Source organism: Rana temporaria, chromosome 2 (genome assembly GCF_905171775.1).
Source record: "Rana temporaria chromosome 2, aRanTem1.1, whole genome shotgun sequence".
In the NCBI taxonomy this organism is placed as follows: Eukaryota; Metazoa; Chordata; class Amphibia; order Anura; family Ranidae; genus Rana; species Rana temporaria.
This window is the reverse complement of record NC_053490.1, coordinates 463467079-463485993: the sequence shown is the minus strand read 5'-3', so window position 1 is coordinate 463485993 and position 18915 is coordinate 463467079. Positions and strand designations below refer to the sequence as shown.

The 18915-nt window shown below is 46.4% G+C and overlaps 1 non-coding gene across 1 annotated transcript; it reads left to right on the top strand.

Moving 5' to 3' along the window:
* The first annotated feature begins 15929 nt into the window (after positions 1-15929).
* Positions 15930-16004, top strand: TRNAQ-UUG. Its single transcript has one exon. It is a non-coding gene; the product is annotated as a tRNA-Gln (tRNA).
* The last annotated feature ends 2911 nt before the right edge of the window (positions 16005-18915 follow it).

Genomic DNA, 18915 nt, shown 5'->3' with positions numbered 1-18915 from the left:
GCATCCAGTCCAAAGCAACCAGTCCATAGCAACCAGTCCATAGCCATCAGTCCATAGCAACCCTCCATAGCAACCAGTCCATAACAACCCTCCATAGCACCCAGTCCATAGCAACCGTCCATAGCAACCAGTCCGTAGCAACCACTCCATAGCAACCACTCCATAGCAACCCATCCATAACAACCAGTCCATAGCAACCCTCCATAGCAACCAGTTTTTGATGGGGCAAATAGGATGGTGCAGTTTTGATGGGGTAGTTTTTGATGGAGCAGTTTTTGATGGGGCAATGGACCGAACTGGATCGACACACTGTTGGATCACATTTACATCTCCAGAGGCACCGTCTCCAGTCAAGAGTATTGGTGGAGGCAAGACCACGTCGCACAATTTCCCCAGAAATTGTATCTTTTCTAGTTCTTAGTATTCTTATTATAGCCAAATTTGCCACCCTAACCCCTCCCACAGTTTTTACACTACATAGACGAGTAATATATCGAATCATGCGGATTGTTCCCGATCGGTGGGCTATTACCTTGTGGAACGTTTCACCGAATCGTTCACGAAATATCGTAATTTTTGCGGCGAAATTTTCCCATAGGAATGAATGGGGAGGGCTAGAGTGTGAAATGTCAAAAACGGAAAAATCAGCACATGATTTGCAAACTGCGACCACAACCTCATTTTCAAGCCGACCTACACAAATCTTATATCAAAACGTTCAGCTATCCCTGCTGGCACTACATGTGTTCATGGCTAAGTGATTGACCAAACCGTTTTCACAATATGATAATTTGTTTGCAACCTACGCCATCCATTATTTCAATGGAAGTCAATGGAGGTCAAAGTTTAGAAAACTAAAATCTGCTTTGGAATTTGTAAACTGCGACTGTGCCTTCAATTTTATTATTTCAGAGACATACTATACATCAAAATGTAGGTCTGGGTCTTGTGATTCGTAAAATATAAAGATATTCGTTGTACGATTTATAGTTTTTAAAATACAACTATTTGAACAGGACATGTATTAAAAAACAATCCTCAATTTCTGCTGTGTTTACAGAGAGGCTGCAAACCAAACAATTGGTTTCCTAGGAGACGCTGAGGAGTTTAATAACTCCTCCCAAACAGCTGTGAGGTGAGATGGCTCCTCCCACACAAGGCTGAGGGAACTTCCCTCTGCTTAACTGTTTGCATATGTTTATATTGGTTTCCTAGGAGACGCTGAGGTAAAAACCTTCATACACACATCTGTGAGGGCTTTCTATAGCTCCTCCCACACACTGTGAGGTGATATGGCTCAGTTTTTTTTGGCTCTGCGTAACTTCTGCATGCTCTGTCCATAGCACCTAGACCATAGCAAACCTCCATAGCAACCAGTCCATAGCAACCAGACCATAGCAACCAGTCCATAGCAACTGTCCATAGCAACCATTCCATAGCAACCCTCCATAGCAACCACTCCATAGCAACCAGTCCATAGCAACCACTCCATAGCAACCACTCCATAGCAACCACTCCATAGCAACCACTCCATAGCAACTGTCCATAGCAACCACTCCATAGCAACCGGACCGTAGCAACCGTCCATAGGAACCAGTCCATAGCAACCCGTCCATAGCAACCAGTCCATAGCAACCAGTCCATAGCAACCAGTCCATAGCAACCACTCCATAGCAACTGTCCATAGCAACCACTCCAAAGCAACCGGACGGTAGCAACCGTCCATAGCAACCAGTCCATAGCAACCCGTCCATAGCAACCAGTCCATAGCAACCGTCCATAGCAACCACTCCATAGCAACCACTTCATAGCAACCAGTCCATAGCAACCAGTCCATAGCAACCCGTCCATAGCCATCAGTCCATAGCAACCCTCCATAGCAACCGGTCCATAGCAAACCTCCATAGCAACCAGTCCAGAGCAACCATCTATAGCAACCAGTCCAGAGCAACCGTCTATAGCAACCAGTCCAAAGCAACCAGTCCATAGTAACCAGTCCATAGCAACCAGTCCATAGCAACCGTCTATAGCAACCCTCTATAGCAACGTTTCTCAACCAGTGTGCCGCGGCACACTGGTGTGCCGTGAAGAGTCCCCAGGTGTGCCGCGGCAAAATGACCCCAAATATTGTAACACTACTGCTGGGCATTTGTCTTTACAGCGGTGCCGGTCGGCTGTGTAAAACTCACTTCCCGGCACTCGGGAAGCTGTGCTGGCTGTACGGGCCTCCCGACCGCGTCTTGCCAACCGAATACGTCATCGGTTGCTATGGGAGGGTCGGACGCACGCACTGCTTCTGTGACGTGAGAGCCGCGGGAACTGTCCTGAACTCTGCCTGGCGCGCTTTTCCCTGAGGGGGAAGAAGAAAGAGTAGAGAGCCACAGTGACCGACACTGCTCCCCTGCCTGCAGATATGGCCACCCGCTCAGAGAGGGAGAAGGCCCTGAAGCTGAATGAGCAGCACCAGGCCATCCTGTCTCGTATGCTGAGGGAGGAGGACAAGTACTGCGCTGACTGCGAGGCCAAGGGTAAGGTGGTGAGGGGGGGCTCTGCTATGAATAACCAGCTGTCACAATCACTGACACCCCACATCCTCCATTCATGGCTAGAGCACTCTGAATTTGATTGGTTGTTGTGCAGCTCTGACAGTTCTTCTTTCAGTGTATGTGTGCATGTGTACACATGTCTGTTAGTGTGTGTGTGACAAAAGTAGTTCTGATGGTACAGGAATAGGGGGGTCAGGATTAAAAGTAACATACATACAGACAGATGCGCACGCACACAAACAGACACACGTACAAACATACACACTGTGTGTGTTTGTACGTGTGTCTGTTTGTGTGCATGCGCATCTGTCTGTATGTATGTTACTTTTAATGTGTGTGTTTGTACGTGTGTCTGTTTGTGTGCGTGCTCATCTGTCTGTATGTATGTTACTTTTAATCCTGACCCCCCTATTCCTGTACCATCAGAACTACTTTTGTAGGGCTTGTTTGAGATAGCAGCAAGGGCTGCTGCTCCTCTGAAAAGCAATTTGTGTTCATATCGCTTTTCAGGGGCATTTGTCAGCCAGTAAAGAGGCATATCTTGCCTCCTCACCACCTGTTTTAAGCCCGTAAATGCAATGCACACAGTTGCGGGGTAGTTGCAGTGCAGCCCCAATCACCCTTGGTATACCTCCAGCTGCAGCCACAGCATGTTTACACCCCCAGCTGTTGCCTCTGCAGCTAAAGGGGCAAAAGTTGGGGGTGGTAAAAACAGCTCAACCATGTGGTTTTACTGCCCCTCCAGCCTGACATGTGAACAAGCTTTTGGTTCTATGTGGATGCGTGCTGCGTGTAGGGCAACCCATTCATTTCCCTACCCGCAGTAATGCGGGGAAAGAAGTCCCCGACCCTTTTTTTTTTTAATTGTGCCACAAAAAAAGCAACCCATGTTTGCCAATGGATGGGGCACCATTAAGAATTAATGGCACCCCTAAAGAGCAGAGCATTTGTCTGTGTGTCAAGAACGAGCGCAATTTTGTGCGTTTTCCGCAACACACAGCGACGTGAACCAAGTCTTGGACAGGGGTGCCTCAAGACTGAAAATATTTTTCAAGGGCGCCCCGACTGGGAAAAGGTTGAGAAACACTGCTCTATAGCAACCAGTCCATAGCAACCAATCCAGAGCAACCAGTCCATAGCAACCAGTCCATAGCAACCAGTCCATAGCAACCGTCCATAGCAACCAGTCCATAGCAACCAGTCCATAGCAACCAGTCCATAGCAACCCTCCATAGCAACCACTCCATAGCAACCGTCTATAGCAACCAGTCCATAGCAACCCGTCCATAGCCATCAGTCCATAGAAACCAGTCCATAGCAACCCTCCATAGCAACCAGTCTATAGAAACCAGTCCATAGCAACCGGTCCATAGCAACCGGTCCATAACAACCAGTCCATAGCAACCACTCCATAGCAACCGTCCATAGCAACCACTCCATAGCAACCGTCCATAGCAACCACTCCATAGCAACCGTCCATAGCAACCAGTCCATAGCAACCACTCCATATCAACCGTCCATAGCAACCCTCCATAGCATCCAGTCCAAAGCAACCAGTCCATAGCAACCGTCCATAGCAACCAATCCAGAGCATCCGTCCATACCAACCAGTCCATAGCAACCAATCCAGAGCAACCAATCCAGAGCAACCGTCCATAGCAACCACTCCATAGCAACCACTCCATAGCAACCACTCCATAGCAACCATTCCATAGCAACCCTCCATAGCATTCAGTCCAAAGCAACCATTCCATAGCAACCCTCCATAACAACCAGTCCATAGCAACCAGTCCATAGCAACCAGTCCATAGCAACCGGTCCATAGCAAACAGTCCAGAGCAACCGTCCATAGCAACCGCCAATAGCAAGCAGTCCATAGCAACCAGTCCATAGCAACCCGTCCATAGCAACCATTCCATAGCAACCCTCCAAAGCAACCAGTCCAAAGCAACCAGTCCATAGCAACCAGTCCATAGCAACCGTCCATAGCCATCAGTCCAAAGAAACCAGTCCATAGCAATCCTCCATAGCAACCAGTCCATAGCAACCCATCCATAGCAACCCATCCATAGCAACCGGTCCATAGCCATCAGTCCATAGCAACCCTCCATAGCAACCAGTTCATAGCAACCCTCCATAGCAACCAGTCCATAGCAACCAGTCCATAGCAACCAATCCATAGCAACCAGTCCATAGCAACCAGTCCATAGCAACCAGTCCATAGCAACCGGTCCATAGCAACCGGTCCATAGCAACCAGGGCTTTTTTCAGCAGGAACGCGGGGGAACGCAGTTCCGGCACCTTCTGAACTGAATGTATGTAATAGAAAGAGGTTCTGGGGTGTGCTGGAGAGTCTATTGATGCTGGCTTCTGGGGGGTCTATTGTTGCTGGAGGGGGTCTATTTTGCAAAGGAAGGAGGTCTATTGTTGCTGGAGAGTTCTTCTGTTGCCCGTGGGGAATCTATTGTTGCTGGGGGGGTCAGTGATTGCTAAGAGGGATGTACTGTTGAGGAAGGGGTCTTTGTTGCTGGCTGCTGGAGGGTCTATTGATGCTGGCTACTGGGGAATCTATTGTTGCTGGAGGAGGGGATATATTTTTGCAGGGGAGTCTATTGTTGCTGGTGGGGGGTCTATTGTTGCTGGAGGTGGGTCTTATGTTGCAGGGGGTCAATCATTGCTGGGAGGGATCTGCTGGCTGCTGGAAGGTCGATTGATGCTGGCTGTTGGGAGACCATTGTTGCTGGTGTGGATCTATTGTCGCTGGGGTTTCCATTGTTGCTTGATCTATTTTACTGCCTTTCTTGTTATCATTAACAAATTCTATACAAAATACGTAGCATCACAAAATGATACTTGTTTCTGCATTCTCCAAAAAGGGTGGTACTGGGAGGTGGGTAACGGGTGGAACCGAGGAACGGTGCTCGGAGGTGGGTAGGGGGTGGAGTCAAGGGTGACTTGGAAGGGAGGAGTTCCTGCACCTATTCTCTGAGAAAAAAAGCCCTGATAGCAACCAGTCCAGAGCAACCGTCCATAGCAACCGTCCATAGCAACCGTCCATATCAACCATTCCATAGCAACCCTCCATAGCAACCAGTCCATAGCAACCCGTCCATAGCAACCGTCCATAGCAACCAGTCCATAGCAACCCTCCATAGCAACCACTCCATAGCAATCACTCCATAGCAACCCATCCATAGCAACTAGTCCATAGCAACCAGTCCATAGCAACCGTCCATAGCAACCACTCCATAGCAACCACTCCATAGCAACCACTCCATAGCAACCACCAGTCCATAGCAACCAGTCCATAGCCATCAGTCCATAGCAACCCTCCATAGCAACCGGTCCATAGCAACCGTCTATAGCAACCAGTCCAGAGCAACCGTCTATAGCAACCAGTCCAGAGCAACCAGTCCATAGTAACCAGTCCATAGCAACCGTCTATAGCAACCCTCTATAGCAACCAGTCCATAGCAACCAATCCATAGCAACCAGTCCATAGCAACCAATCCAGAGCATCCGTCCATACCAACCAGTCCATAGCAACCAATCCAGAGCAACCAATCCAGAGCAACCGTCCATAGCAACCAGTCCATAGCAACCACTCCATAGCAACCATTCCATAGCAACCCTCCATAGCATTCAGTCCAAAGCAACCAGTCCATAGCAACCCTCCATAACAACCAGTCCATAGCAACCAGTCCATATCAACCAGTCCATAGCAACCAGTCCATAGCAACCGGTCCATAGCAACCAGTCCAGAGCAACCGTCCATAGCAACCGTCTATAGCAAGCAGTCCATAGCAACCAGTCCATAGCAACCCGTCCATAGCAACCATTCCATAGCAACCCTCCATAGCATCCAGTCCAAAGCAACCAGTCCATAGCAACCAGTTCATAGCAACCGTCCATAGCAACCAGTCCATAGCAACCATCCATAGCAACCAGTCCATAGCCATCAGTCCATAGCAACCCTCCATAGCAACCAGTCCATAGCAACCACTCCATAGCAACCACTCCATAGCAACCACTCCATAGCAACCACTCCATAGCAACCGTCCACAGCAACCAGTCCATAGCAACCCGTCCATAGCAACCCGTCCATAGCCATCAGTCCATAGCCATCAGTCCATAGCCATCAGTCCATAGCAACCAGTTTTTGATGGGGCAAATAGGATGGTGCAGTTTTGATGGTGCAGTTTTTGATGGGGCAATGGATCGAACTGGATCGACACATGGTTGGATCACATTTATATCTCCAGGGGCACCGTCTCCAGTCAGGACTATTGGTGGAGGCAAGACCACGCCACACAATTTCCCCAGGAATTGTATCTTTTCTAGTTCTTATTATTATAGCCAAAATTTGCCACCCTAACTCCTCCCACAGTTTTTACACTACATAGACGAGTAATATATCGAATCATGCGGATTGTTCCCGATCGGTGGGCTATTACCTTGTGGAACGTTTCGCCGAATCGTTCGCGAAATATCGTCATTTTTGCGGCGAAATTTTCCCATAAGAATGAATGGGGAGAGCTAGAGTGTGGGATTTCTAAAAATTTAAAATCAGCACATGATTTGTAAACTGCGACCACTCCCTCATTTTCAAGCCGACCTACACAAATCTTATATCAAAACGTTCAACTATGCCTGCTGCCACCACACGTGTTCACGGCTAAGTGATTGATCAAACCGTTTTCACAATATGATAATTTGTTTGCAACCTACGCCATCCATTATTTCAATGGAAGTCAATGGAGGTCAAAGTTTAGAAAACCAAAATCAGCTTTGGAATTTGTAAACTGCAACTGTGCCTTGAATTTTATGATTTTAGAGACAAACTATACATCAAAATGTAGGTCTGGGTCTTGTGATTCGTAAAATATAAAGATATTTGCTGTACGATTTATAGTTTTTAAAATACAACCATTTGAAGGACAAGTATTAAAAAAATAAAGCAAGAATCTGAGTCTCTGCTTAGAGTGTGTTTGCATATGTTTACAATGGTTTCCTAGGAGACGCTGATTTCATTAAAACTCCTCACGCACAGCTGTAAGGGGATTCTATAGCACCTCCCACACAGTTGTGAGGTAGTTATGAGGTGTTTTCTGTGAGGTGTTTTCTGTGAGGTAAATACCTTCATACACACAGCTGTGAGGTAGTTGTGAGGTGTTTTCTGTGAGATGTTTTCTGTGAGGTGTTTTCTGTGAGGTAAATACCTTCATACACACAGTTGTGAGGTGTTTTCTGTGAGGTGTTTCTGTGAGGTAAATACCTTCATTTGAAGGACAAGTATTCAAAAAAAATTCCTCAATTTCTGCTGTGTTTACAGAGAGCCTGCAAACCAAACAATTGGTTTCCTAGGAGACGCTGAGGAGTTTAATAACACCTCACAAACAGCTGTGAGGTGAGTTGGCTCCTCCCACACAAGGCTGAGGGAACTTTCCTCTGCTTAGAGTGTGTTTGCATATGTTTACATTGGTTTCTTAGGAGACGCTGAGGTAAAAACCTTCATACACACATCTGTGAGGGCTTTCTATAGCTCCTCCCACACACTGTGAGGTGATATGGCTCAGTTTTTTTTGGCTCTGCGTTACCCTCCATAGCAACCCGTCCATAGCAACCAGTCCATAGCAGCCAGTCCATAGCAACCATTCCATAGCAACCGTCCATAGCAACCACTCCATAGCAACCACTCCATAGCAACCCTCCATAGCAACCACTCCATAGCAACCAGTCCATAGCAACCAGTCCATAGCAACCGTCCATAGCCATCAGTCCATAGAAACCAGTCCATAGCAACCCTCCATAGCAACCAGTCCATAGCAACCCATCCATAGCAACCCATCCATAGCAACTGGTCCATAGCAACTGGTCCATAGCAACCAGTCCATAGCAACCAGTCCATAGCAACCCTCCATAGCAACCACTCCATAGCAACCACTCCATAGCAACCAGTCCATAGCAACCGTCCATAGCCATCAGTCCATAGAAACCAGTCCATAGCAACCCTCCATAGCAACCAGTCCATAGCAACCGTCCATAGCAACCTTTCCATAGCAACCCTCCATAGCATCCAGTCCAAAGCAACCAGTCCATAGCAACCGTCCATAGCAACCAGTCCATAGCAACCCTCAATAGCAACCAGTCCATAGCACCCAGTCCATAGCAACCACTCCATAGCAACCACTCCATAGCAACCAGTTTTTGATGGGGCAAATAGGATGGTGCAGTTTTGATGGTGCAGTTTTGATGGGGTAGTTTTTGATGGAGCAGTTTTTGATGGGGGCAATGGACCGAACTGGATCGACACACTGTTGGATCAAATTTACATCTCCAGGGGCACCGTCTCCAGTCAGGAGTATTGGTGGGGGCAAGACCACGCCGCACAATTTCCCCAGAAATTGTATCTTTTCTAGTTGTAAATGTTTTTTAATTATTATTTAATAACAAACATCTCTATACTTACCTGCTCTGTGCAACGGAATTGCACAAAGCGCTGGTGAACCTCCTCTTTTTGGGTCCCTGTCAGCGCTCCTGGCCCCTCCTCTCTGTCCAGTGCCCCCATAAGAAGCCGCTTCCCATGGGGGCACTCGTACGTGCTTGCATCAGAGTCTGCGTCCATTGACACAGACAGCGGGACACGGCCCTGCCCCCCGCTCCCTCGTCACGGGTATGGATTGACAGCACTGGAAGCCAAGGGCACAGCAAAGCCAGCGAGACTCAGAATTGAGAGGAGAGAAGAGCATCCAGCATGCACGGCGCTGGATCGAATGAGGATATCATCTTGGCAACATTCTTTTCAGCCATTGGTCGGCCTTCGTGTAAAAAAAATCCTAGTGGCTAATTGGCCTTTAGACTGCTTTTACAAGCAGTGTGAGGGAACGTCCCCCCCCCCCCCACCGTCTTCCATGGTTTTCTCAAGGAGTCTGAGAATGCAGCTGGTGGTTCCACCAGCTGACCATAGAGCTGATCAGAGACCGATGAACGAAAATTCTCGTACGGTCTTCGGTAGTAAGGGGGTCAGTGTTCTGGCTCCTGCCCTAGAAATTCATATCCCATGGCAACCGGAAAACAGACTTGTGACACAGAGCTCTATGGCCTGGTCAAGGTACGGGAAGGAAGGATTTAGGTGAGAGCACGCATGAGGTCCGGGAGGGACCATATTCTGTTACTGGGAGTGAGGTAACAGAGGTACACTGGATTAGTGGAGTGGGTGCAGGCTCAGCACGTCCCTTCCAATGCAAACATTCAAGTTGCAGTGTGTAGTGACAATTTTTTACTAAAGTCCCCACCTGGTCATGGGCATTGATGAGTGCGTCCGTGAGACAAGGAAGCAGGTAGAGGCAGTGGCGTAGCGTTGGAGGGCCAGGGGGGTGGTTGCCCCGGGGGCCAAACTTAGAGGGGCGGCAGGCGGCAGGTTACCTGCAGTGCTTCTCTTGCGCTGTGCAGTCTAGGAGACTGTGAGCTCTTCCGCTTTGCTATGAGAAATAAGTTGCGGTGCAGTCCCGGCTTAGGCTCCAGCGGTGAAACTGACACAGCAGTGAGTAAATGTACACTGAAGTCCATCCATGATGATCCCAGGGATTGTGACCGTGCGGAAGGAGGAGAGCAGGTTAGTATAGGAATCAGGTAGGTCAGTGTAGTGGTCAGTATAGCAATCAGATAGGTCAGTTTAGTGGTCAGTGTAGGAATCAGGTAGGTTAGTATAGTTATCAGGTAGGTCAGTGTAGGAATCAGGTTGGTCAGTACTACTGTACTAGTGGAAGGGAGGGCTAAAAAATCCACAGGTTAGGGGGCGCAAATTTCTTGCCCTGACCCGGGCGTTGACAACCCACGCTACGCTACTGAGTTAGTGTCAGTCCAAGACAGCATCAGGGTACCCGCTATATATTCCCTAATAAAGTTTTAATCCCCTGATAGCCCCCCCAGTTAACCCTTTCACTGCCCTGTTACAGTGTCATTAGTATAGTGTGACTACAGCGCTGTAGGAGGTGATTTCACCACTGCAAAAAAAGAGCATATATGCCAAAGCATGGGGCTGTGGTGGTCAGAGGGCGGATTGCCCCTATGCTTTGGCATATTATATATTTTTTTCACTTTTCTTGGCAGAGATTTCTTCATCCACATCAAACGCATGGGCTGAATGATTTTTTTTTATAATTTGCTAATTCTAATGGTGGGCATACCACATAATTTTTCTGGTAGAGATTTCTTCATCCACATTGATTGATGTGAATGGAGGAATCTGTTCTGTTCTTTTTCTATTTCAGCCCACAGGCTGCATGAAATAAAAGAACATTAACCACTTAACCACCGGGCACAAAAACCCCCTTAATGACCAGACCAATTTTCAGCTTTCGGTGCTCTCACATTTTGAATGACAATAACTCAGTCATACAACACTGTAACCAAATGAATTTTTTTCCCACAAATAGAGCTTTCTTTTGGTGGTATTTGATCACCTCTGCGGTTTTTATTTTTTTCGCTATAAATGAAAAAAAGAAAATTTTGTAAAAAAATGAATTTTTCTTAATTTCTATTATAACATTTTGCAAAAAAGTAATTTTTCTTCATAAATTTGGCCTAAAATGTATGCTGCTACATATCTTTGGTAAAAAAAAAAAAAAAAAAAAAATTGGTTATTATTTAGTCTGGGTGAAAGTTATAGGGTCTACAAGCTATGGTACTGTACACCAATTACTGAAAATTGATCAATTTGATCACACCTGAAGTACTGACAGTCTCTCTCGTTTCTTGAGACCCTAACATGCCAGAAAAATACAAATACCCCCCAAATGACCCCTTTTTGGAAAGAAGACATTCCAAGGTATTTAGAAAGAGGCATGGTGAGTTTTTTGAAGTTGTCATTTTTCCCCACAATTTTTTGCAAATTCAAGATTTTTTTTTTTCACAAAATGTTCATATTAGCAGGTTATTTCTCACACACAGCATATGCATACCATAAATTACACCCCAAAACACATTCTGCTATTCCTCCCGAGTATGGCGATACCAAATGTGTGAGACTTTTACATAGCGTACCCACATACAGAGGCCCAACATGCAGGGAGCACCATCAGGCGTTCTGGAACACCCAGACCAATTCTGACATTTCTCTACATGCAAAAATCATCATTTATTTGCTAGAAAATTACATAGAACCCCAAAACATTATATATGCTTTTTTAGCAAAGACCCTATAGAATACGATGGCGGTCGTTGCAACTTTTTATCACGCACGTTATTTTCGCAGCAATTTTTCGAACGCGTTTTTTTGGAAATAAAATGGTTTTGTGCTTTAAAAAAAAAACATTAAATTTAGCCCAATGTTTTTGCATAATATGTAAGATGAAGTTACGCCGAGTCAATAGATACCTGACATGTCACCCTTCAAAATTGCACACGCTTGTGGAATGGCGCCAAACTTCGCTACTTAAAAATCCCCATAGGTGACACTTTAAATATTTTTACTGGTTACATCTTTTTAGTTGGAGAAGAGGTCTAGGGCCAAAATGATTGCTCTCGCTCTAACGTTCGCAGCGATACCTCACATGTGTGGTTTGAACACCGTTTTCATATGTGGGCGGGACTTACGAGTGCGGTCGCTTCTGTATATGAGCACACGGGAACAGGGGCGCTTTAAAAAAAAAAAAATGTTATTGTTAATTTTACTTTATTTATTTTAGTTTGACATGTTTTTCCCCAAAAATAAATGTTTTGATCACTTTTATTCCTATTACAAGGAATGTAAACATCCCTTGTAATAGGAATATAGCATGACAGGTCCTCTTTACAGTGATCTATGGGGTCAATAAGACCCCACATCTCACCTCTAGGCTGGGAAGCCTAAAAAAAAAAAGATCCTGGCTTTGATCGTAGCGGTGAGTCGGAAGAAGCACCAGAGGGAGAAGGGAGGGGGGGACGTCCCCTTTCGCCTCCCGTAAAAACAATCAAGAGGCGGAACAGCCGACATGATTGTTCTTATGGTGTAGAGAATCGCCGACTGAAAAAGAGGATATCTGAATGATGCCTGTAGCTGCAGGCATCATTCAGAAATCCCTGCACAAAGTCAAGGACGTCTTATATCGGCCGGCGGGCAGGAAGTGGTTAAAACGCATTTTTTGGTGCGGGGGTATTGCAGAGTATTGGTGCGGGGGAACTGCAGAGTATTGGTGCGAGGTACTGCAGAGTATTGTGCGGGGGGTATTGCAGAGTATTGGTGCGGGGGTATTGCAGAGTATTGGTGCGGGGGTATTGCAGAGTATTGGTGCGGGGGTATTGCAGAGTATTGGTGCGGGGATACTGCAGAGTATTGTGCGGGGGGTATTGCAGAGTATTGGTTGTGCGGGGGGTATTGCAGAGTATTGGTTGTGCGGGGGGTATTGCAGAGTATTGGTGCGGGGGTATTGCAGAGTATTGGTGCGGGGGTATTGCAGAGTATTGGTGCGGGGGTATTGCAGAGTATTGGTGCGGGGGTACTGCAGAGTATTGTGTGGGGTATTGCAGAGTATTGGTGCAGGGATATTGCAGAGTATTGGTGAGAGGGTATTGCAGAGTATTGTGCGGGGGTATTGCAGAGTATTGGCGCAGGGGGTATTGCAGGGGGTATTGCAGAGTATTACCGCAGGGGGTATTGCAGAGTATTAGCGCAGGGGGTATTGCAGAGTATTAGCGCAGGGGGTATTGCAGAGTATTAGCGCAGGGGGTATTGCAGAGTATTGCAGGGGGTATTGCAGAGTATTGCAGGGGGTATTGCAGAGTGTATTGCAGAGTATTGCAGAGTATTGCAGGGGGTATTGCAGAGTATTGCAGGGGGTATTGCAGAGTATTGCAGGGGGTATTGCAGAGTATTGCAGGGGGTATTGCACAGTATTGGGGCGGGGGTTGCAGGGATGGCTGAGCAGGGATGGATCTGTGACTGCAATAGTCACAGATCCATCCACAGCGCTGCTGACACCTGCGCTCCCCCCTCTCACACTGTACCGATCGGTACAGAGAGAGGAGGGAGGAACCGGCGTCCTCAAATTACGCCGGTTTGTTTACAAGTGATTGCTCCGTCATTGGACGGAGCGATCACGTGGTAAACGGCCGCTATCAGCGGCAATTTACCGCGATCCGTGATGCGCCGGGACCTCTGGACCTGGCGGTCACGGACACTCCCGTGTGCGCGCCCCAAGGGGCACGCGGGAGCGCAATTCTGGGAGGACGTCCTCCCAGAGTTAAGCGACCGCCTTGTAGACGTATATCGTCTATAAGGCGGTGATTAAGTGGTTAAAATATATGTCCAACAAGGACCAGCAACGTACGGTCACGGAGCTCGCGACCACATGGTGGCAAATTAAAGGGGACATATATATACGCCCATTTGCCCAGCCGTGCCATTCTGTTGACGTATAAGTTCATGCGGTGGTCGGCAAGCGGTTTAGAAAGAAAATGTAATAATGACCAGAGATTAGAGTTGAGCGAACCCAAACTGTAAAGTTCGGGTTTGGTACGGAGTTTTTTTTTTTTTGTACCCGAACCCGGACATTTTGCTGAAAGTTCGGCAATGTTGCGGCGGGCTGCAGGGCAGCCAATCACCATTTATTTTACTTGTTTTACCTAGAAGCCATCACAGCCATGCCTACTATTGGCATGGCTGTGATTGGCCAGTGCAGCATGTGACCCAGCATGTGATCCACCCTCTATAAAAGCTAGAGGCACACAGCACAGCTCGTCACTCTGCATTAGCTAGGGTAAGGGATAGGCTGCTGCTGATCTGAGGGAGATTTAGATAGGAATATCCTGCTTCAGAAATCTACACCAGCAACGTTTCTTTCTGTTAGATACTCTGCATTAGATAGTTTAGGGAAAGGCTGCTGCTGATCTGAGGGAGAGATTAAGATAGGACTATCCTGCTTCACAAATCTCTACACCAGCAATGTTTCTTCCTGTGAGATACTCTGCATTAGATAGTTTAGGGCAAGGTTCCTGCTGATCTGAGGGAGAGATTAAGATAGGACTCTCCTGCTTCACAAATCTACACCAGCACTGCATCTGTTCCTGTGAGATAGTCTGCATATTGCAGCTGCACGGCATTTATTTTTGTGAGATACTCTGCATCAGATAGTTTAGGGCAAGGTTCCTGCTGATCTGAGGGAGAGAATTAGATAGGAGTCAGTCCTGGTTCACACATTCAATTGCAGCAGCACTGCATCTGTTCATGTGAGATATTCTGCATATTGCAGCAGCACTGCATTTCTTTCTGTGAGATACTCTGCATTAGCTAGTTTAGGGCAAGGTTCCTGCTTGTTCTTATATGGAGAGAATTATTTTTATTTATTTTTAATTTTTTTATGTTATTTTAAGTTATTTCCCTATCCATATTTACTTGCCATGCCCTTCCCGACATTTTGCTGCCATTTGCAACCCTCTAGCCCTTTCCATTCGTTTTTTAGAGACTTTTTAGTAGTCAAAAGTCCGGGTCCCTATTGACTTTAATGGGGTTCGGGTTCGGGTCAAGTTTGGGTCCCAAACCCGGCCGAACCCGTCGAACCCGAACATCCAGGTGTCCGCTCAACTCTACCAGAGATCTAAATTTTTGTATGGATCCTGGATTGGATAGTACGTCCCGTGTGCAGGGGACAAAAATGTTTTGTTAAAAATGATGAAGCAGAAAGTTGATCAGTGTCAAATGCTAGATGAGTGGAGGGTGCATCACCCCAGGACACAAGACTATACATTCTACTCCCCTGTACACAGGACGTACTCTAGGATTGATTACATAATGGTAGACCATAGGCTGCTGAAACTGGTAACTGAAACCAAACTAGAAATATCTACGCTATCTCATCACTCCCCAGGGACAATGAGCTGTAAAAGCGATCTGATGGCCAATTATCTGTTAGGATATAGTTTACAAAAAAGAGCATTGTTGCCTGAAAAATAAGTTAACGGGGTGATGCCTGTAGCTGTAGGCATCATCCCGATATAACCACTTTAACCCCGTGATGCACCGGTTCTTCTTTGGACCTAAAGTGGTTAAAAAAATGTAAAGCCTCAAAATCACTATAATATTTTGGCATTACTGAGTCCTGTCCCTAAATATTGGCCTATCTAATCCTTACAAGTAGTTCTGGCAATGCGCTGTGTGTGCGCATAGAAGCAATTACATGACCTCTGCTAATTTGCACATCTGCAAATCTGGGTAGCGGTCCATTTGCTCACAAGGTTGCTCTGAGCTCAAATTCTGGTGATTTAGACAGCCGAGAGTGCTCGGTGGGTGTGGGGAGGGATGTATACAAGGTAATAGAGAACATGAAATAAAAATCTGAGTTGGAGGGTTTTGTAATTGGGGGGACATATTTACAGATGTAGGTGTTAAAAAATTGAAGAGTTAGAGGTCCCATGGTGTAATGGTCAGCAGCACTCTGGACTTTGAATCCAGCGATCTGAGTTCACATCTCAGTGGGACCTTTTTTGGAGACTCACCGTTGATTTCTGCTCTGAAAATCAAGTTGTGTATGGCAGGATAAGGCCTCTCAGACTTTTGGCTAAGATCAAGTGTAGTATCTGTCCTTATTATTTTCCAGTAGGGGTTCTCCACCATTTTTATGGCTTGATGGTTTCTGTATAATACCCCTGCTGGTATGATAAGGGTCCTGAGGGATCTTCCCGTGACAAACAGAAACTGAGGAACTCACTGGGTGAGGTGGGACACAGGAGTAAGGGGCCAGCTATTTGTTTCCTTCCTCCCCTACCTTGGGGGTCTCTCTTCGTGAGAGCTTTCTACCTAGTACACGTGGTCAGCTTAAGCTGATCATGAGGAGAGAGGTCCACAGGGCCTTTTGACTAGGTGGTCCTGAGTGTGCCTTACCCGCTTTAGGAGTCTTGTGTCTCAGGAAGGTCAGGGAGGGAACCAAAGGCACTTTTGTTTACTTTGTTTTTGAGCACTCATTTTGGGCTCGAAAAAATAAATGTGTCAGGATAAGGTTCAGCTGTATATTGTGGCCCTCTTAGAAAGACTGTGGTATTCTGGAAGGGAACGTGTCTGGGTCTATGTGCAGCCCCAGGTTGGTGTTGGTTGTGGTGGGAAGAACACGGTTTGCACCTCCCAGGTGGCTGTGTGGGGAATGTTCTCCTTAAGGTGTCACCATAGCTGAGCTGAAATGTGTCATGTCTCCCATCTGATGTTACCAAATCCCACCACAGCCTCCTGCTCATGGCCCCAAATGTTCTATTCCCCCTCCCACTTTTATTTATTGTACACATGTTACAATACACATTTAAGGGCTGAAGAGTACTTAACCCCTTCAAACATAATATCTTTTCTGAAAGCAAAGATCCTGGAGAATAAAACACTGCTAGTTGTTAGTTTTCACACCATACCCCAAATTGTCCATAGGTGATGCTTTAAATGCCTTTACAACTCATCCCTCCACCATGCTTCCACTGGTCTCTACCATTTCCTTGCTGGTTGACTGGCTGTCGTCACTGGTCCAGGGATATGACCTGGGATGGCACATTGTCCAAACACCTGTGAGGGAGTCCCTGATGAATATTGTCCACCCCTAGACTAAGCTTTCCTGGTAAACCAAGTTGCAGGCAGGGTAAGGTCTGTTCTGCACAAACAAAAGATTTCCCAGCACACTTACCAGTCAGCCTGCAAAACAATCATATTGACCCTGTCTAACAGTTTATGGTAAAAACCGAGGGTTTTGTTTGCACACAGTTGCAAATATAAGCATATGCCGCAGTGCCCATGCCAAGGGACCTCTGTATATACTGCGGTCCTAACTCTAAAGTTCCTGAGCCTCTGGTCTGCTCTGCTCCTGTATGCTTTTAGGGCACCTATCTTTGCAGGTTGACTTTGTTCATGGTCAGGGACACATTATAAACCAGTTCAATTGCAGGATTTACAAAGAAGCTGCTTGGCAATTTAAAACTTCAATTCTAAAGAGCTGGTATCCTGTGTTTTCTCCACAAATGTCTAAATTCTTCCAGTCACATGAATAGCAGAAAACAAAGTAGGGGCCAGTGCACATAGGCCTGTGTTCTCCTTGGAACCACCTCTTTTCCATACGAGTCAATGTGACTACAACTTAAAGTATATGTAAACCCTCACCTTGTAAAACAACCCATTCAGTTTAAAATAAAAATAAAGGCAAAGCATTTGATTATAGATATGAAAGAAAAACATTATAAATACCCTTTTTTCCTTTTTAAAGCCTCTGTTGTCAGCTGCATAATAGCTAAGAAACAGCAGCACACTGGTCTTTCCAGTGAATGGCTGTGTGGAGGGGAGGGGGGTGTCAGGACAAGTGTGATTGTTGGAGGAGAGTAGGCTGAGTTCCCAGGTCAGCTAAAGAACTGACCATGCTGAGCACTCACGTCTAGTGTGGTCAGTTTTTATTAGGAAGGCAGAGGGACTGGCAGGAACACCAGGGATTTCACACAAAGGAAACATTACAAAGAGAACAGGATACTTTTTCATACAAGTACATGGTACAGCAGTCCAACGCTGTATTTGGCCTAGGCCAACAAGGCCCAGGCCTAGTGCAGCACTTTGCAAGGGGGGCAGAATGAAAAGAGTCCCCGTCTTATGAGGTGGACTGGGCCACAAATCGGTCTGGCACCCCCATAAAGCAGCTGCACTGCAGCCGGTATGATAGGGATGGCCCAGACCCAAGGGGCACTGACATGGTCACTTATACCTAGCAGTCGGTTTCCGGGGACAGTCCCCGGATTGAGGACACTGTCCCCGCACCAAGTCTGTCCCCAGTTTTGTCCCCTGATTGGATGTGAACAGGGGCTGGGACAATTTTAAAGACAGTCATGCAGAATAAAAAAAAAGGGATTTTTATATACAGCTTACCTGTAAAATCCTTTTCTTGAAGTACATCACGGGACACAGAGCGGCATAGTCATTACTATACGGTTATAGAGTCTACCTTCATTTGATGGACACTGGCAATCTCAAAAAGGAAGTCCCCTCCCTATATAACCCCTTCCCATAGTGGGAGTACCTCAGTTTTGTAGCAAGCAGTATGCATCCCAAAATCTTCCCCAAAGAGGGGTGGGAGCTCTGTGTCCCGTGATGTACTTCAAGAAAAGGATTTTACAGGTAAGCTGTATATAAAAATCCCTTTTTCTTTATCGTACATCACGGGACACAGAGCGGCATAGTCATTACTATACGGGATGTCCGAAAGCAATGCTTTAATGAAGGGAGGGAGACATCTCAACCAAGAAGACTTAATTCAGAAAATACATTTTTAAATCATAAATAAATCCAAATTAAATCCAAACAAAAATTAATTAATTAATTAACCAAGGGTGCCCCAGATCCCGAGGATCTCAAATCGCAGCTTGCAGCACCGCCTGCCCA